The sequence below is a fragment of the Numenius arquata genome, chromosome 5, assembly GCF_964106895.1.
Source record: "Numenius arquata chromosome 5, bNumArq3.hap1.1, whole genome shotgun sequence".
In the NCBI taxonomy this organism is placed as follows: domain Eukaryota; kingdom Metazoa; phylum Chordata; class Aves; order Charadriiformes; family Scolopacidae; genus Numenius; species Numenius arquata.
The window spans coordinates 66,463,242-66,485,243 of record NC_133580.1 but is presented as its reverse complement, the minus strand read 5'-3'; positions in this window follow the sequence as shown (position 1 = coordinate 66,485,243).

The window sequence follows — 22,002 nt, the reverse complement described above, 5'->3', positions numbered from 1 at the left end:
ATATGTAATGAATGTTGAAAAAATGATTATCTAGAATTTGAGATTTGCAAGATCTACAATGTTCATATATTACATTTTGGGGAAAAGGGAAAAAAAAGTTAACCTGTTACTTATTTTAAGGACAGAAGAGACACAGAACTGAAACAAAACCAGACTTTTATCACACTCTGACAAGCATTGTACTTGGAGGGGTTGCCCTGAGCATTTTAATTGCATTGAAATTCTAATCCTGGTAAATAAGACCTATGACAGCTGTTCTCATATATGAGGAAAAGAGACACTGAGTTGTTATAAACTCACTGAACAACCATGGTAATACCTAGGTTTCATCAGGACTTTGGCAAAGGTCCATTGCATGGCTTAGAAGGAAATAAAAGGAAAACCTCTTAATCCTAGAAAACAATGAGGAGGCAGCTATGATGTATTGTAATTCTAAAGAGTGATAAAGTCTGTAATACACATGAAATCTGGTAGTATATTCAAGCTTTTCATTTAAAGCTGCTAACATATAAAATTTATTTTCAAAGGAGGGTATTCGTTTTATCTTTATTTTTCAGTGAGAGCTGCTCAGTGTCATTTATGAGAAGAAATGATACAGAAAAAGCATTTAAACAAATGAAATGTAAGCAAATGAATTGTCTTACATAGGGTTAAAGAAGCAGGATAACTATGTGGTGACATTAGTCACATAAGTAGTAACCAGCTGCAAGGAACATAGTCTGAGATGTGCTCCCCAGCAGTAACTTTTTTTATTCTTTATGTGGTCATGAGCTACTTAAAAAAATCTTGAAAAATTCAAGCAAGAGGATGAGCAAGGAGGAAAGCCAACATTGGATCAGAAAAATAATGAAAAAGTAAAAAAAAAAGTACACATTTAATAATTAATTATTATTTATGAACTATTAATTATTAACGGAATTATTTTCATTTTTATGAAGAAGATGCCTACAAGAAATTATCTATTTCTTAATTCTAGTTGGTGGAGTCATTTCTCATCTATAGTGATTCATTGTGAGATCAGCTACCAAGATGATATGAAGTTTTCCATTTTAAAACATTTTTCAAAAATCACTAAGTTCCAAACATAATTATTTGATCTAAAACCAAACAAATACATACATTTATAAGTAGTATTCCTGGTAAAGGAATTCAACCTGTGTCCCGGTTCGAAGTAAAACTGAACCAATTTTGTTCTGTGATTTTACATGTTAGCTAGGCCTCCTCTAACTCTCTGAGCATATTGTGGAGAAAACTGCTCGTTCTCAGAATGATAAGACCAATGTTTGTGCTCCATGCCAAGGAACGGTGTGCAGAGAGGCTCTTGCTTATACTTATTGCTATAACAACCAAGGTCAGACCATTTCATTTCTTGTCCCCTTAGAGGGTTGGAAACAGAAAAAACGTAGAAGGGTCACATCAGTGGGAAGGAGTGGACAGGAGAGGTGACCCAAACCTGACCAACTGGGGTATTCCATCCCATCTGCCCCATGCTCAGTATAAAAGCTGAGGGATCAAAGGGTCAGCCCTTCTTCCTGCGATGGCCGACGTCTGGAGAGGACTTGGTCTGTTCATCTGCCTTTGATCCCGATCCGTGTGTTCCTGACTCCAGAGCTGGAATCCAGTTCCCATCCGTCGCTGAGTCCAGTCTGGGACTTCCCCAGTGCCTGCCGGTGATGTGACTGTCACCCTGGGAGCTTGATAGGGTTTTGTATATATTGTATCTATTTCATTATTTTCTTCCATTAAAGTAGTTTAGTTCATTCTAAACTTCTGAATCTCCTTATCTCTTTCTCCTACTCTCTCTCTCTTTTGGGGGGGTGGGGGGGGGGGGGAAGAAGGTCCATCTGTCGGTCTGGTTTTGGTAAATTTGGCCGAAACCACGAAAACCTGTAAGAAAATCTGCTCTGTTTTGGGTATTTTAGAGGTGCATGAGGTCTTTAATTCCACTAAGGCAATGTTGACATAAGAAAAATGTAAGAAAGGGACAGAGCCAGCAAGACTGGCAAGAATTACTACCCAATGCTATCACAATCATGAGAATATAGTGAGGATTCTACTTTAATGGTAATTAAACACAAACTTACTCAATGATAAGCATTAATATTCTGATAGCCTTGTTTACAAGGCTCAGTGAGTGATCGCCTCTGAAGTTAATGCAATACCTCAAGGAGGAAAGCACTACTCCACATAGTTAAATTGGTCAGAATATGATGGATGAATATTATTTGATGGAATTTTAAGAAATAGGAGTGTTTAGATGAAAGAGAAAGCAATTAGGACTTTGTTTATTTCTATTATTTTGTGGTACGCTTCAGTCACACCTTTTGTAAGATTTTTATCTTTAAGATTCTATATATTTATGCAAAATATATAACAATTTAATAATTATTAATAAAGGCAAAAACGTGATGTTGCAATTATTGATGAATTAATACAGTAACATTTTTTCTGAGAAAATAAAGATGGAGATGATAAACTAGTCAAAATCTATTATCCTACTTTTTTAATATGAGAAGTGTTGCCATGGTGATTTTAACCTTGCTGTAAATCTACAAAAAGCTACATAAAATTTTGTCTTCGCTCTTCAGTTCTGAATCATAAAACTATTCCATCAACTTAATGATAATTTTATTTGTGTTTTTAACTTGAACAAGGTTTACTCTAAGTCATGTTTTCTGTTGGTTAAAATATCCTTATTGCTTATAGTTTGTCAATAATTGTGATTAGACCTATCTTCATAGCTTGTGTTGATTAACAACAATAGTTCAATTTTTCTTTCTTTCTTTCCTCATTTAACACCATTTTTTTCCCTTAACAGTCATCTACTGAGAGGATTTTAAAATTTTTATTTCAGTGCATGCTACTGAGGCCACTGGAAGTGGTATTATCTCGTCTAAATTCAGATGAGGAAAACTTAAATGGATTAACTTCAACCGTTCTCTGCATCACTCGTGGGGAGAAATAGACATTTCTCAAAGAAAAGTCAACCTACTTAATGTTTTTTCCTTGGGTTGAATGGAAAGGTTACATTGAGATCTAATGAACTAGACCTCAGATTGGTGCCTCAGATAGATGAAATTAATTCAAAATTAAATTATTTAGGCAAAAAGTGTAGTTGCAACAAGGATAATAAAAAAACCGAACCACAGTCAGGCATCACAAAGTTTAAAAGAATTCAGAAATTAGATATTAGAATTTCTTTTTGCTGCTGAAATGGTTGTGCCTTTGGTTAGGATTCTTTTGACACTATGAGGTTTAGACACTCAGCAGCACAACTAATAACAACAAAACCAGGAACTTCTGAGGAAATATGGAAAAAGAAGGTATGGGATGTGATATAGGTATGGACTACTGTACAAGTTGGTTGCTCGTGTCAGACTTTGGAATGACCAAAGGCTGAAGCACCAAGAATGGCCGTTCTCAACTGTGGTCTGCAGAGACCTGGCAAGTTGCCTTGTGCTGGTTGCTGCTTCTTTTTCCCTGTAGAAAGAGAAAACCTGCACAAACAACTGAAGAATAAGAAGAGGAATCTGGCCAAAGATCCCAAATCTCTGAAATAAGAAAAAATAAGGCTTCAGGAGTGCAGTTTTCATCTTAAAGCCAAACAGTGTTATATTTCATAATATATTTATCTCAGTATGTTTCTCTGTTATCATGACTCCCACTAGATTCTGGTATGGTAAGTAATTAGACATAGAGGAAAGGACAGTTTAATTTATCTGTCATTCCAAGTACTAATGAAAATGTTTCTATGTCATGCATAGCAGTACATAATGTAACATAACTAAAATCCCCAGTTATGCCAGTGGCTTGAGCAAATATCTAATCTGAAAAAAAAAAAAGAAAAAAGCTGATTGGTTTTCTGCCAAAATCATTCATTCACAGAGGATATCACAAACGCTAAGATGATGAGAAAACACAGTCTCTGAGGAACAATCAGGTTTATTTAGGTGAGAAAAGACTGGGAGAAATGCAATGATAGCTTTGCAATATATCCAATGTCTTCATAAAGACAACAGTGAACACCAGCTCCTCCTGTCTGCTGTGTTTTCTTCATTGAAGTGGTTTCAATTTGAGGGACATTATTTCTCTCTGTTTTCAGAAGTCTGAATCTGGTGAATTATGTAACATTACTAGGCAAACAAAACTGTTTGTTAATTGGAGGCCTAACAAGATTTTAACTCTTTCACTATGCCTGTGTCTATTATTTAGCACAAGAAATGGTGGAAAATGACCATGAGATAAAATAACACCAGTAAAAGTTTATTTTACTGACAATCACCGAAATACACCCCATTCAGCTTTAATCCCTTTCAGAGTAACTAGGATGACCACCAAACATAAGAATTGTAAACAATTCGGAAAGAAATAAATAGGCCAGGTTCCTCTGAGAGATAAACAGTAGAAAACTACTACGTTTGGACATTGGGTAATAAAATTGTTAGCTTATGTATAAATTTGTACTTGCAACACATATATATGTATATAGATGCCTTACACTTATTAAGGTAATCTAATTTTAGTAGTATCAGTCATTTTGTATTTGTGATGAAATAATGTAAAAAAAAAAAAATTAAAATGGGTTGTAGTAAAGAACTTGTGTTCATCTTAGGGTTTCCATAATTTTTGATTTAAATACTGTTTCTCAGCTTAAGTTAGGTAAGGGCAATTTTATTCCTAACTGACTGACTACTTAGTAGTATCCTTTGAAGTAAAATATTAATTCAGACATAGGAGGTTTTTTTCTTCCCTTATTTTCCCCATAATTTTAAATTCCATATTAGCATAACATGATCACCTTCTTTATTAATTTCATTCTCATACTCTTCGCTATTTTATTGGGTGATAACAATTTTAAGTAAAATTTTGTATCTTAAAATTGTGACTGAAATGTATTATTTTGAGATCTAAGTTTCTCTGGATGCTCCTGTTTCCCAGCTGATACCTGAGGAGGAGGGCTGAGAAGCTCATATAATGAAGGGGTTTATCCCTGTGCTATTTTCTCATTACCATTGCTGTTGACATTTCTAGGTAAAAAAAAAATCAAGTTTTTTTTCTCTATTACTATTAATGAAAAACAAAGTCTCATAAAATAAGTTTATCTATTTTCAAAGTTTATGTTTAGTTTTTCAAAGTGAAAATTTGGGAGAAAAAGAACAGAGAACAGAGAAGGGCAGTGTTATAGAAAATGTCAGTTTGAATTGAATAATATGTAGGGTTTGTATGTAAGTTGAAAAGTGGAGAATGAGGAAGCTGACATTGCTCCATTTTGAGTTAACCTCTTTCTTAGCACTTCAGGTATATCTGTAGGGAATGTGTGTAAGCATAATACTGAAAGCGTACAATCTGAAAATGGCTTTGTTTCACTGTGGTAGTTAACTTTTAGGCAGACACACAGTTTGTGAGTTTGTGCTGGGGAGGGAATGTAATTTGCACGCATTTTGGCAATCAATTTTTCTGCCTGAGACTCAGTCAATAGCTACTTTAAATTCACTGATATTTATGATGTCAAATAATAAGATGAGTAGGGTGATTGTCCTTACACAATTACTTTGGAACTTGCACAAGTAACAGCTATATTTTTATTATGAGCTGTGGTTTCATTAGCTATTATTAAGCAATTAAACTAGTAGATTTGAACATATAAGGGCACACGGCATTTACCTTGTTTTGGGCAGTGGTGGCTTCAAGAACAGAACTGAAATGTAACACTTTCATAGAAGGATCAACATTAATAACATTTCTTCCTTACCCCAAGACAGATTAAACAGAGTTCTGTTTATTGGTTGCATGTTCAGTTTCTGAGATAGCTAAGGTATTAAGAAAAAGAAATGAAAGGGGAGAATTATTAAGTTTTCTGAGTTAAAACCACTTCACTTTACAAAATGCCTTCCAACGTTTCTTTCCCCTACCCTTCACCACTATCTGGGTGCCTTTCTCCTATGCCCCTTCATTCATAGATTCCCTTTCTTTGCCTTCCTGGCAAGTGTGTTCTGTATGTCCCTTCCAACTTCCTTTTCTTCCTTTTCTTCTTTATACAAGCAATGTATTAGAAAGAAGGGCGTAGAAGAGAATCATAATGACAAAATAAAAATCCTAAAATCATATTATTATGTCACAATAAAACACCATAATGATGCTATCTCTCTGCAAATAATATTATAACGTCAAATTATGTTAAAGTATTAAGCCCAAAGAATAACTAATAAAACAAGTTCTGAACCTATTTATTGAAGTAAAAGTATAGCCAAGTCCATGAAAATTAACATAAATTTTCTTTATGCTGTCTGCTGGCACCAAAAATGCACAATGTTTGAGAAGGTTTTTTTTTTTTTTTTTTAAACAGGTAGCCGAAGGAAGCATTGAAAAGCATCTATTTCAGTATAAGACACTGGCAAACTATACCAGAAAATAAAAAATATTACAGAAACAGATGGAAAAAAATAAGGTAGCTGAACTAGAGGGAATGGATAAGGTAATAGAAACAGACAGAGAAAAGAAATTTAAATTTAGAGGTCAAATACACCATTAAATCAATATACACCTGGGCAATTGCAAAACAAACTCTCTCACACACACATACAGAAAAATTGTGACTATCCATCATTTAAGTGAAAGAAATTAAAAATAAAATAATTTTAATGGAAGAGGTAGTTCATTCTTGACTGCAACTTGATTCAGAGGAGCTAAAAGAACCCTAGCAGATTACTCCTGAATTAAGGTTTAAAGAATGAATAAAGGACATAGCAAAATATAAAGGTGGCGGAGTAGCATTGCACATATAGGGACCTAATAATGTCAGATATCAGAAACAAAAAGGAAGGCTGGACTGAAACTGATCTGACATATTTTGGTACTTTTTGTAATCTTTTGATAGATGATATTGATAAAATTGAAAGCAATATTTGATAAATTCTTTGTTGTAACAGTATTAGTCTTTCTGAAAAAAAAGACATTTGTGTTCTTCCACTTTGCCCTGGAGGGATGCTGTAACACATTACTAGCATTTTTGCTTAATAGTTTTGATATCACATACATTTATTTAATGATAAAAACCAGGTCTATGTAAGGATCAGGACAATTAGTTTCTAGAATTTATCTGCTATGGCTCAACTATGGGTATAGAAAAGTCTACTCAACTAACTCTTTTCCAGGTCACTGTTGTTATACCTGAATAGAAGAAGAAACCTCTACAATATTCGCAGCATCTAAGCAATTGATTTCTTCTCCTCGGGAAACTGCCCTGTAATGCTCAGAAAGCCGCTATTAAGGAGAAAGGCTTCGTCGTCTAAGGGAGGAACAATGCTTTGAAAATGTCTTCACTGAGTTCACTCCAACCCCTTCTCTCAATTTGTTAGTAAAATATGCAGGACCTCAGAGCAGTTTAATCCATGTGGCTTAACCTTACCATGGGTTTTTAAAAATTCTGATCTTTGTAGTCAATCTGCAGTAAAACCTATCCAACCTACATAACCTTTAGCTCCCCTCCAAAAAAAAAAAAAAAAGAAAAAAAATTATAAACCTCAACCAAATATTTTGATGAGATAATATATGTCCAGGGTGCATCATAGGTTTTTTATGATGTCAGACTTATGCTCAATTAAAAAAAAAACAACACAAAAAAACCCAAAAAAACATAGATACATAATATGAAGAAGGTTTTGTAATATTAACAGTAATGAGTTTCTGTTGAGGCAGCTGTAGCTTTTTCCCCCTATCAAGCAATTTCCAAAGTGTAAGTTCTACTTAAATGAAAACTATAGCAAACTTTCCTGGTTAATGAGATTCCATGTTAATCCCCCATGCTGCAAATCAATTATTTAAAGCCTTTCACAGCTAATGGATCATATAGTACTTTCTGATTAATGCCAACAAGCTAGTTTTAAGGCAGTGAAGCAATCCACACTCTTAACCACTCTGCTTTAGTAATGCTGTTCCGTAGTTAAAGAAGAAATACCACAAAATATTTTAAAACAAAATATTTGTACATGAGGAAAACACAGAACTCAAACTGCAGCAGAGAAAATGTAGTTATGCTTACTAGTAATAGACAAAGAGCCATTATATATCAGTTGCAAATTCCGAATCTCCTATTAAATAGTCAAATATCAATGATAAGCAATTTTTCAGGAGAGCCTTTTCCACTGAAACATGTATTGCATCAGCTATTTCTCAGCAGATGATGATGAAATGAAGTTACTAGTAATATAATATAAATATTGTGTTCTGTATATTCTGCTAATACAAATTTGTGTAAATTTGTATGTTTCTTCTCGAGTCATCTGTGGTGCAATGTGGTGGATGTTCTGCAACAGTGCTGAATGAGATTTCCTCTATGAATGTATGTAAGAATGATATATTATTGAGGAAGAAAGCTTTGGATAATAGGGAAAGAAAAGACACCATGGTAAATCACTGGTCTCCAGGCAACAAAAAATTACATGGTAAAATATGACGTGTATCGAAAGGAAAAATAGTGGTTGGCTACTGTCTTGGTTTCGGCTGGGATAGAGTCAAATTTCTTCACAGTAGCTTGTAGGGGACTATTTTTTGGATTTGAGACCAAAAGAGAGTTGGTAACACACTGGTGTTTTAACTCTTGCTGAACAGTGTTTGCACAGTGTCAAAACCTTCTCTGCTTCTCACACTCACCCACCAGTGAGTAGCCTGGGGGTGCAGAAGACATTGGGAGGGGACAAAACCAGGACAGCTGACCCCAACCGACCAAATGGATATTCCACAGCATGTGATGTCATGCTGCAAAATAAAAACCTGGAGGAAGAAAAAGGAAGGGGGGGACATTCAGAGGCATGGCATTTCTCTTCCCAAGCAACAAATATGCATGATGGAGCCCTGCTTTCCTGGAATGACTAAACACCTGCCTGTTGATAGGAAATAGTGAATTACTTCCTTGTTTTGCTTTGCTTGCAAATGCAGCTTTTGCTTTAACTGTTAAATCGTTTTTATCTCAACTCACAAGATTTCTCACTTTTACCATTTCAATTCTCTTTCTCCATCCCACTGGGGATGCCTGAGCGAGCAGCTGTGTGGTGCTGAGCTGCCCAGCAGGGGTTGAACTTTTTTCAGTGCGCAATGTGGGGCACCAAAAAAAGTCGGAGTATTTATGACTCAATTCTTGTAACTGCAAACCGGAAGTCCCTTAATTAGGGTCAGAAATAAGATCAGTCCTTCTGCTCTCTCTGGAGAACTGTCAAATAGAACCTGGAGCCATAATTTTCCTGGATAGACCACTTTTGGCCACTGAGTGCAGACCACTTGGTGTGGTACCCAGTACACCTAGAATCGACTGTACAAGGGGTGGAAACACAGCCCTACCATTTGCCATGGACTGATACAGACTGCACTGGAACAGGGTGAGGTTCCTTAACACCTGCAATATATTGATGACATCATTGTGCTGGACAACGCAGCAAAGGAAATGTTTGAGAAAGGGAAAAGAATAATCCAGATTCTTCTGAAAGCTGGTTTTGCCATAAAACAACTTAAAGTCAAATGACCTGTACAGGAGATCCAGTTTTTAAAAATAAAATGGCAAGATGGGCATTGTCATAACCCAATGGTTGTGATCAATAAAATAACAACTGTGTCTCCACCAACTAACAAAAAGGAAACACAAGCTTTCTTAGGCTTTATGGATTTTTGGGTACCTTGCCTCAAACCCTCTGCTTGATTTACAGAGCACGTGTTTTAAGTAATACATGTTAGCATAGCATGAGAAATGTGTAGCTCAGTGAAAAATTAGTCTGTGCTATGAAATAGTTGACCAGAAACTAATGCATGCACAGGTTTAGGCAGAGTTGTTTTTAGCAAATTAGAAACAATGTAAGATGGTGAATTTTATACAGGAAACTTTAGTATGAACCGGACAGAACTAAGTTCAGAAAAGTTCACAAAATATAATTGAGTGCCGAATAGTTTTGATTTACGTTCCCTTTTTTATTTCAATTTTAAGTGTTACCTGTTTTTTTTCAGGGAATGAGTACTGTAAACAAAGAAACAATATAATAAACTGAAGCAGTTCTGAAAGTCATGTGGAAAAGAATCTTCATGTACCCCTTCACATCACTGAAAGGTGATATTGCACATAATAGTCTAAGAAAGTAAATAAAATAATTGGAAAAAGAACTCCAAACACCACCAACCAACCAACCGAACAAAATCTCCCACATAATAAAAGGGACACAGAACAAAAATGAAGACTAGAGCTTTATGGAGCATTGGACACTTGGAGTTGCAAGCTGGTGAATTTTGTCCCTCACTTGATTTGGGAGAAACAAAAACCAAATCAAGGTATGAGACATACAGAGATCACAGTATTGCCATCAATAAAGAGGGTGTTTCAGTGATGGACACTGAAACAAGATAAAATAGGAAGACACAAAGTATTAATTATAGGGCATTTTTATTTTTACACAAAATATTTTTGTCTTTTGACACAAACACTTAGACATATGTACAGCAATAGAATATCTTTTAGTGATAAAGACTTCAAATGTGAATAAATGGTCTTGTAATTAATTTAAAAATATTTAAGAGATTTTGGTTGAATTTTGTGCAATCTAATCTGCAGTGAGAGAAGGGGTTAGGAAGGAAGTCTAATAATGACAACTAATTTTCAATGACGACAACTCCTAAAATATGTCTTAAGCAGATGGCTAACAAATAGTTGATGTATTTGCTTAGAAAGGATCCTGCTCCAAGATCTTTAAGCTCAGTCCTAGGTGGATACTGATTCAGGAGTAAGGCAAAAAAATTCTCATATGAGGTCTTTACCCCTTTAGCAAATTTGCAGTCATGCTGTGCATGCGAGTGCATGGGTCTCACTAGCAGTAGTTGAACCTTATTGCTTTTTTTTCCTTAGGAAAGCAAGCCAAATAAAACTAGTAGCAATTCTGTTCTGGTTTTGCAGAATGGCTAATGCTTAGACAAATACCAAAGAAGATCTGGGTACACTTTCCCACCACAGTACAAAGGAATTAGTCTCCCACGTCACTTCTGAAGTTAATGTCCATAGGACTTTCAGGTTGAGGGCACTTCCATCTCTGTAACCAGCAACTCTAGACTGGTGGGATGAGAAGGATGATAAGCAAGGTGGAGGAGCATCAGTCTGGTGTCTAGTACTATTCACATATGGAAGTGAACAGCTTGGCTGCAATCTCTGCACCAAAGGATTATTTTTGTCTTTCAACAAATTTTTCTTGAGGTAAAAAAGAGAAACAGAACAGAAAAATGCAAGAAAGACAGACTGTTAAGGGGTCTAGATCCTGGCTATGTCACTTATTCTTGAGGAAAAAAAAAACAGTGCAACAGATAGCCCAAAGACTGCAACACACAAAGAAAAACCCCAGAAAAAAAATTAATTTGAATAGCATCAAGCATTTCAATTAAAATATGGAAATATTATGCTTTTTTTCCTTACTTAATTTTAGTAGAAGTTTAATAGTTTTCCCTCTGCATTATAAAAGCATTTGAACAATAACTATACCTAATTATTTGTTTTGAAAGATATCTTTCCCTTTTTCATGCACTCACAGAAAAATATTATCATCATACTAATAATAACAACTAGTTTTGTGGATGTTATTCACATAGGGACTTAACATGAACTGAGATATTAAATATGCTAAAATTTTTGTGTTAGTGTAGAAAGGAATTCTTTCCATCATTTTTAAATCACTTATTCTACAGTTAATGTTATGAACAAATTTACTATTATAGAACCATCATTAAAGTGTGAGGATGATGGTTACTATATATATTTTTTTCTCAAAGCAGTTAAAGTAGCCCAGCAAGATATCAAATAATTAAAACTTAAGGAGCGTATAAGATGCAATCAGCTCGATTCATTCTGTAAGCACACAGAAAACAAGGTGTTTTCTGCTCTGCAGCAGTCTGTATTGATATGTAAAACAGTACCACAGATGCATCTTCTTTCGATATGTGATAACTGTTAGAGAAGGTTGCCTTTTTTGCCTTTACAAATCTTTTTTTTTTTTTTTTTTTTTTTTTTTTAATAGCTGCAAAGAACAGATTTTATTTGAAACAAGTTATTGCTATGAAAAGGAATGTTTTAAAGTAGATCGAGATGGTGATGGAGTGGGAGGCTTGACATTTAAGTTTCTACTGACCAGGCAGTAATTTTCACATAACTTGCTAACAGGATTTAAACTGCTAGACTGAAGAACTAAGAAGGAACCTACCAAAGACATTACTGAAATATGAGTTGAAATGGAGTGAACAAAGGAAGTCTTTAAGAGCTGCTTTCCTCTAGGATTTAATATTGACTTGCCATATGGTGTAAAAAATGTGATAGGTCTGCACTTAGAAGGAACAGCTCTCGCGGGGTGACTTCACTAGAACTGTCAAGATCTGTGTTTTGATGAATATAACTGGGACAGCTCCTAAACACCACGTGGTACTATACTACGATTCACGGATGTTTGCTTTACTTACTCCATTTCTTTTATTAAATTTACACGCCTGGTGGTAGAGACAGATTATGGAGCAAGCCAACAAATGATAACAAAGCCATGTTTTGACTACTTGGTGTGAATGATAAATGATTTCCACACAATTCAAAAGCTTTTGCTGCTGTTTCGCTCAACACTCACTTATTATGAGTCTTCAAATGAAGGAGTGAAATAATCTAGGACTGTTTCCCTTATTTATATGGAATCACGTGAGCGTGTGTGAGCCATGAAGGGGCAGGGGGATGTAAACAGTATAATTGTTTACGCACTCTCATGATGTTTTTTAGTAATTAAGTGCTGCACACATACTAACAGATATGCTTATAAAAATTGTCATTAACTCTAGAAGGTATTGTTATCCTTTTTAGAAATATGCAAGTGAAGCCAGTTAGCCTATTTTCACTCTAAAAAGTGTTGAAATGTCAAGTGGAATTTATGGAGGAGTGCCCTGAAATATAAATATTACCTAGCAACTTGTAAGAAAATTGGGGTTTGGTGAAAGTTGCCCAGCAATCAGTTATTACAGATTTAGCTTTGCCCCTGAGGCCTGGGTCTGGCTTTTTTTCATCCCAACAGCAGAGTAGATATTTGTAAGAGAAGCACAGTGTGGTCTCATCGTATATATGTTTTTTTTAGGTGATTTTGGAACTTTCTGTTCGCTTGAAAATTGATCAAATTCTGTAGAAGTGGTGAATCCATTTTGATTTTATTCTGTGAAACTCAAGCTCAAATTAAAAGAGGCAACTGCAATGTGACTAAGCTCAGCATGTCATGCAGCTAAAAGTGGAGTCAGGCAGTATCCATTCACAAAAGTAAAGTACCTTACAGGGTATATGCACAGGTGACTGAGAGATGGGAACACTGCAGACTAACAGAGATGTCTTGAGTTTTGTAGTCAATAAATAAGGCCATAAATAAAGCTCCTGAAGAAATATTTGCTATTAATAAAAGCTAATGTCAATAGCACTGAGGTAGTAGTTAAGAGGGTGTGTTATGCGGCTAATTCTATCCCCGTGTCACTTACCCTGCAATCAAGAGAGCTATTGAACTATAAAATGTATGGTTATAGATTTCTTTTAAGGACACCATTAGTCATTATAGAGCCAGGTAAAGCTACTGTGAATCCATGTACACCTTACTAAAAACAAACAAACAAAAAAGCAATCTTTTAAAATTCACTTCCTCAAAAGGATGCTATTAAAAGTTCAGGATAATTTTGGCACATCTGCACAAGTTTTCATTTGTAAACTCATCTGAAAAAGGTACATTGAACTCTGCACATTGTATTAGGGTAGCAGATTCAGACATCCTGCATCCTCACATAGAAAGGACAAAACTGGTTTCACCAGTTCATTCTAAGATTAGATTGTACAATTTAAAATACCTGCCATCTATATCTAGGAGAAACTTTAGAGGAAACCAAGAAGGAAGCCAGGCTTTGCTATTATAATCAGTGCAGAAATCAAGATCCACTGCATCACATTAGGTGGAATTACTTGCTCGTATGTTAATATAAAGTTTTATCTCTGAAAATTAATTGGATGAAACTATTCAAGTCAGAGTACATCTGACTTGATCAAAACTCCGTTCTCACTAAAATTAGTTGTAGCCTACCTGCTTGTAAAAGAAGCCTTGAATATCTAAACTAATATTAGATCAGATAAATGACTCAATAGGCGTGAAAACCTGTCAGACAAAACATGAAGAATATTTTATATTTCCAACAAGTTGGCTGCTTGCAACAGCTCTGGCTGAGCAAGACACCTCTCGATTACAAAAGGAACAGCCAAATAGAATCACAGAATCAATTAGGTTGGAAAAGACCTTTAAGAACATGGTAGATTTAAGGACAATGAGTATATTGCGAATATTAAGGACTGTGAGAAGAAAAAAGATGCAATAGAGCAAGTTGGTGCCTAATTACTTTACCTCAATAGTTTGTAGGGTGGTAAAAATTTAAGTGTGCATTTTGGTATGATCTAAATTTAATTTTCTTTGGGTGGTAGTAGAGGGGAAAAACATCTAATGTACCTTAATAAAGATGTGATTGTTAACTAAAGCTCAAACCATACATGCCTTAAGCACTCAGATTACATATTATTATTTTTATATTATCTCTTTATTAAAGAACTCTACAGAGCAGTAGAAAAGCTGAAAATTATATCCATGAGACCTTTTAAGTAAATCTGCGAGTAATTTGTTTTGATAATCTGGATGAGGAATTGGATGGAGAGCATGGCTGTAAAGTTCACATGCACGCCAAATTTGTGCTGCTACTTAGATGCATGTTCTTCAAAGACCAAACCCACTTTTTCCAGAGCATCATAAGTACTACTATATATACATTAACACATGTATATTACATACACATAAACACATGTATACTGATGCATTTATTATGAACAGGATTTTTAAAGAAAAGTAGTATAATTTATTGGCTAAAGGCATCTAAAGGCCCATTACTAGCTATGATACTACAAACTTACTAAGGAGTTATATTCTGATAGTCCGCTTCTCTGAGTCCCCCAGAAAAAAAAAAAAAAAAAAAAAAAAAGAAAACAAAAAAGTTTTTTTTTTCATTAAAAAAAATATAAAATAACTTGTGTGTTTACATAAAAGTTTGTTCTGTACTCAAACAAATTAAAAATTAAAGTGTATTTAAATATATATATGTACAGGATATAACCAAAAGCTTTGAGACCAAATTTTTAACAGTGGATTAAATTGTGTATGAAACTCTTGAGGTTTTTTAATAAATTATATATTGTTTAATAAACTGGCAGTTGCATACAGGAAAATGCTCATTATATACAGTAAAACCCAATGTGAATTTCTAAGTGTATATATATATATAGAAAGAGAGAGAGAGAGAGAGAGAGATACGGGTTTCACAAAGATTTCCCAATGTGCAATTTTTTTTTCGCTATAGGTATTTCCAGGCAACAGTAAAATATCATTTCTTATTTTTTTTCTTTAGTGTGCCCTGAGTTTTATCTTTGAAAATCTTGAGTCTGGAGAGTCTCATGTATAATGTCTTAGTTAGATTTGCAGTGTAACTAACCTGTGCCAAATTTGTACACAACAAGAGAATTCTGTGGAAGTCTATAATATAAATGGAAATAGAATTTTAAATCTCCAGGTGAATCTTTATAATTGGTATTGCAGTTAAGACAAAAACATTAGAAAATAATTTACTCTTTTGGGTGAGAAGTGTAACTGTATTTGATTGACTTAGAGAAAATAAACAACAGAAAAAAATCATTAGTTGGGTTTTGCAGGAAAAGTGATTGCAATTTTGTGAAACACATCCTAAGAATTTCCTAGGTGTTATAACTAATATCCTGATCTAATACAAATGAGACTAGCTTAGTGATTTTATTAAAATTATTTAAATTTTCATTAATTTTGAAGCAATCTTTGTCTTTATTGTATTTTATTCCTTATAAAAGGTAAACTGAAATACATTTTTTATGGTTTAGCTGTTTGTATTTTCTTAAAGTAATCATATTCTTACAAATGAAGGAACGTCTGAAAACTAGATTTGTCGTCAATCACTCAAAATCTTGATTATTACCTTGTGATTAATCTTTAGCTCTCTAAAACTAGATTGTTTTGACAAAAAAAAAATACACAAGGGAGGGAGAAAAGTTGGCTGTGTGATAGGAACACTCTCAGTCTGGTCATATTTGTGATTTTATCTTTGCAAAGTTGAATCTGGTGAAACACAAACTTCCATTACTCAGGCTGCTTGACAGATGAACTGTTAAGATCATATAAACCCTCCCTTTGCTAAGACTTTATGTTGGTCTATGCTGGTTGCACAGGTAACCCCAGCATGTCCTCTGGAACACTCTAGACTTGTATTAGGAAGCTTTTCACACTTCTTGTTGCTTAACTACCTACCTCGAACAAAAGAATAATGTGTTAGGGAAATGTCAAATTCTCAGGTAAGTTCTCTATTCTAAATCCTTAGCAAGACCTTTCCATTATCCTTAGTGAGATCTCTCTGAGTAATACGGGCACCGTACTGTCTATGAGGATCTCTCAGATGTGTAGATGGCAAATCATTCAAAACCTACACTAGCAGCAAGATATGGCAATCTAAGGCAAGACCTTATGATTTCTCTGAGGTGTCAGTGAAAGGAGTTTTCATTTACATTTCACATTCCATAGTTCTTACGATTTTATAAGTGCTGTCAACTGACCGTCTCTGCTAACAGGTATTTGTTATGGCTCAGATTTAAGATAGCAGCAAATAAGAACATTAAATTATTTAAGTAGTTAACAGTTCTTGTTTTATTTTGCTTAACTATGGTATTCTTTAGAAAAAAATGTTTTCATATAAATTAACTTCAGCACTTCCCCTTTTTTCACTGTGTTACAAAAATGAAATTTGCTACAGAACCTGTCTAAACCAAATTATGATCTTCATCCTGTAGTTAGGGACGAATGAAGCTCAAAGCTTTGAGTTTTGGATAATCTTCCCAAAGTTAAGATGCTTAGCGCAAGTTTTTATGAATCTATCTAACTGAGATGATGTTTTTGCAAGTAACATTTAGCTTCTATCATTTTTCAGATACTTCATGTACATTGAGTAGTTACTCCTTAGTAATGAAAGCATTCGCTAAAGTAAGCAATTATGAATAGGTACATGAGGGGATATTCAAAAATCCAGAACAGTTCAGAAAGAAATTCAGCAAGCTAATATTTCCAATGTGCTCCTACAATTTCCTTACTCACTATTTGATTTTCTTTTTTCTCCATCTTAAGACTGGAAAAAGAAAAGTACTTCCACTGCCCTTTTGCACAAGGTGAACTTTATTCTTTGCACTTAGATGACAGTTCTCTTTTTCTCTTTAATTGATCTTCAAGAAATTGTAAAGATATGACGATAAGTGGATGTGTATGTTTCATGGTATATACAGACTTGCATCATCACTTAATTTATCCAATCATTTTAATCCTTACAAATCAGACATATTACTGTGTATATGACTTTGAAGCTGTTGCTATTAACTTTAGATGTCATAAGACAGGACTCAGCATTTGCAATTTCATCTCATCTAGAACTCCTTTTGACAGAAGAAAATAACTGAGGCACTTAACAGTCCTTGTAACATACTATATCTATAATTCATCCTACTTCAAAACAAGACTTTGTAACTTAATCTCTTGAGTGTTTTTTTCTTGCTTTTTTTTCTATTTATTTAAAAGTTTATTTCAACTTCTCATGAATTTACATACAATATAAATTTAAAAAAGAATAGTGTCTCTTTGTCCACAGTGTAAAAATATCTAGTTATAATAAAATTCAATCACTTTGAATATATCTGATTTATAGACATAAGTGCTGTAGCATGGGAGCTACATTTATTAGGTACATTTAGGCATCATGGGTATTTCTTGTCTAATAATAGTTCATCAGCTTGTACTGTGGCATGCTGACATTTGAAATTCTTTCCTCAGTCTTAGCAGGAGATTCAGTGTTTTAGATTTTCATTTGCCAGACAGTTACGGAGTAGCAGTGTGAACATATATTTTCTCTCATTTTTGTTTCTAGCAGAAATACTTTTATCAGGACTGTTCACTCTTGATTAAAGAAAAACTAAGTGGGCTTTCTCAAAGCTGAATGAGTGTGATTGTGAAAGTGTGGTGGGTTTTTTTTTTTTTTGGGGGGGGAGGAAGTACGTCAAATAAAAGTTTTGATTTTTTTTTTTTCTTGAAAAATTCTAAGTGGTTTTCTTTCTGACCATGGGTTTAAAGGATAAAAATTAAGACAATGAAAAAGCTTAAAAGTCAGATATTATGGACAGCATTTGTGTGTGTGTTATGGCTTTCTTTTAATATGCTTGGTAGAAGGAAATGTACACAGAAAAATTTGTGTATAATCTCAACTACACATAATTTAAGCTTGTCTCGGATAGCATCCTGTACATAATGTTTTAAAAAAAATCTTCAATTCCACTAAACATTATTTTGTATCAAGTTATGGGATGAAAAGAAACATCTTCCTGCTTCCTGTACAATTTGTCTACCATTCTAAATCACAACCTTCCAGTAGGGTTACAATATTTTTCTACCATGTATGTACAAATATTATTTTTGCCCTGTTATCTTGTAAAGATACTGAATACCTTTAACTTATTGTGTGACTTTATACTTTCATATCGTAAAGTACTTCACAACTGCTGCACTCCTATGTTATGTCCTAGAAATCTTTACAATTCCTCCTGTGCCCAATGTCACTAAAATATCTACTCAGGGTAATAAAACAAAGGAAACAAAAAACCCACAAAATCACTTTCTTTCCTCCTTTGTCCCTTAAAATAAATTCTCAACAGAAAGCTTTACTGATCTTTTATTTGTTTATGAATAGAAATTCATGGAAGTCACTTCTGATCCTAAAGCTACTGGTTGCAACAGCTTATTGGGCAGGATTTTTTTTATTTCTCTGAAGGTCTCTGTGGAGTGGATTGACTTAAGTAAGGAAGCAGTGAATTTTGATTTAAATAATAAATTCTGATGTTTTGCATTGTAATTTAGGAATTTCCCAAAGAAATGCTGTTTCTCACAAGCTGATGTGACCAACTTAATGCTTCATGGTTGTTTTTTTAAGCAATTATGTAACTTAATATGCATTTATGTAAATGCTTCTGAACTTCTATTTTGTTCGCAAGTAAGAAATGAAGATCTCAATTATACATAAAAATTGCTTCACTTCTACTCATTATTTTTGGCATTTTCTCTAAAAAGGAAATTGGAATTCAACTCTAAATAGGTAAAACAGCAGTTTGATAAATAAAATACAATCTTTCAGACATATTAGGAAAAGAAAAGATATATCTAAACTCATTTTTCAGTGAAAACTACCTATTTTATAATAAAGGAAGCACATGTAGGTCAGTAAATTTATTAAAGAATGTAACATTCCTCTGGCTTTTTGGATTTCTTCTTATGACACCTTCTTTCTATTCATATACTGGAAAGAGGTTTCCTGATTTTCAGTGGTCCTTTGTGACCACTGCCTGCTATTAACTGAAAAAAATTGAGATGAAAGAAATGTTTTCTCTCTAAAGACAAAAACTTGTTTAGAACTTCAAGGCCTTTTTACCTGTTTTATTATAACCCTGAATGAGTCCTCTGGAATGTTGCAGGTCTTTAAAAAAATCTAAATAAACAAATAAAAAGTTACATGGAAACACAAAATGTAAGAAGACAAACAGTTTAATATCTCATAGGTAGAACATGCATTAACAGAGTCACATGCAGTTTAAAAATACCAACATAACTAGTAGCCAACCTACAGATACCTCACACTAGATAGGGAATATAAAGTCTTTGATGCTAACAGGTCAAAGAAGGGTAATCTATTTTCCTTACTGAGAATACAAAATGGTGCAAGGGACAGAAGTGAGACAATGTCTGTGACCATGCTCACATGCAATCAGAATGAAAAACAGCCTATCAAATTCTTGAAGTCAGGAGAGACCAGAAAATGAATACCGAATGCAGCAAACCAATCAATCTTTTTTTAATTATACCCATCATAAACAATACTCATAATAATCATCATAGTAAAAATAAAACAGATATAAATGAAAAAAAAATAAAACATTGACAAGATTAATATGATTAAATAGTTAACTTCTCCTATAGAACTTCTTAAGGTAGAGGTCTTCATTTCTTCCAGGTATTTGTATCAATTTGTGATTTCCCATAGAATGTTCCATATTTTCACTCAAGAAAAACATATTTATGAATTGAACTACACCAAAGAATAAAATCCTATAAAGCAGCTGTAGAAAAAATTTAACCAGTGAAAACTTAAACTTTGTAGCACCTTGATGTGAACAAGTCTGACGTAGATCCTCAAAGATGATTTAGCGTTATGACTGAAGATTTTGGGTTTTGAGGAAAAACAAATATGTCATTCAGGTTTATAATTTCCCTCCCTCACTGGATGTTGTGGTGTGTCCATTTGATTATTGCATGTTTTGTCTTCCAGTTCATATTTTTTTAATTTAGGGACAGACAGTATAAAGTGAGTGGAATTGCAGAAGTGGGGTGAAAGATCAAGATAAGAAGGGTAATCTCTTACCTTAAGTACCTACTTAGAAGGTATCTAAGATAAGGAGGATGTGGACGCTAATGTGACTCACAGTTTTGATTTATGTAATAGCTAAACTATATCTATGTAACAGCTAAAATAAAACATTAAAATATTCTGTAATTATTTTTCCTACTTATCTTCACCCTCATTAATTCGTTTAGTATAATGTAATCTGGCCTTGTCTGTATTAAAAATGTTTTCAACCTTCAAATTACACCTTTGTTTTAGAATATTGCCCCCCCTCCCCCCAATTTTTTTGGATCAATGGCACAGCCAGCCAGAGGTGAACATCACCGTATTTAAGAGAGAGGTGAGTAGGAGAAGATCACAGGTCAGCGCATTTTAAGCTGCATTATATGACACAGGATTCAGCATCTGAGCAGTACAGATATAAACAGATAGTCTATGAAGACTCAGTTCTCTATACTTTTCAATATGTAAAAATAATGAATGCATATTATTTATACTCATATTCCTTATAGAAACCTGAACTATTAATCAGCTGCTTTCCCAAGATTCACTTTTACGTCTAAAAATTTCCTTGACGTATCTCAAATAGTAGACATTTGAAAGCCATCATTTAAAAATGCATTATTCATTAATAGCAAAGCATATCTAGCTCATCCATATCTTCTGCTACAGATTAACACCTGTTTTGTAACACGTTACTTTTGTTTGTCTATCAATAAGATAGGTTTATTGTATGTGAAAAACTCAGCAGTCAGACGCTGTCTGGAATTTAAGTAATACCAGGAAATCCTTAAAAGCTGTACCTAATCTTTCATACATATTTAAATACTGGAATATGGTTATGTCTAGGGCTTTAACTTGCATTCACTGCAGTAGATTACATAGCGTCTGGCCATATAAAAGCCTGAAATCTGTTTTAATGTAAAATAAATAATTTTCATTTCAATTAGTAGCTGTAATTCAATTAATTAGTATTAGCAAACAATGTAAAATTATTCTAATTTGTGCATAGATATGTGTAAGCATAAAATATAACTCTCTTACTGATTTCTAACCACCAATTTATTTATTTTTTTTTTCCTCAGCCGACCAATTTTTTTCTTCAACACTTTCTATAGAAAACCCCTTGAGAGACATTAGATGTTTCAGTAGGATATTAGCTGACAACCAACCTGAAAAGTAGAAGACATGATTCCCAATCAGCAAAAAGCCCAATGATTTATTGCTTTTGATTAGTCTGAGATTCTCATTTGTCTTCAAGGACCTGGAAAGCCAGGCAAAGACTTCTGGGAAGTGATAGACTTTTAAAAACTTCAGTAGCTGCTAATCAAGAGCTTACCAATTGATCACTAAACCACAGGTTGATGAGATCATATGAGATATTTTAACTGCTTTACAACTGAAATACTTTGGATTACTACAGTAAAATTA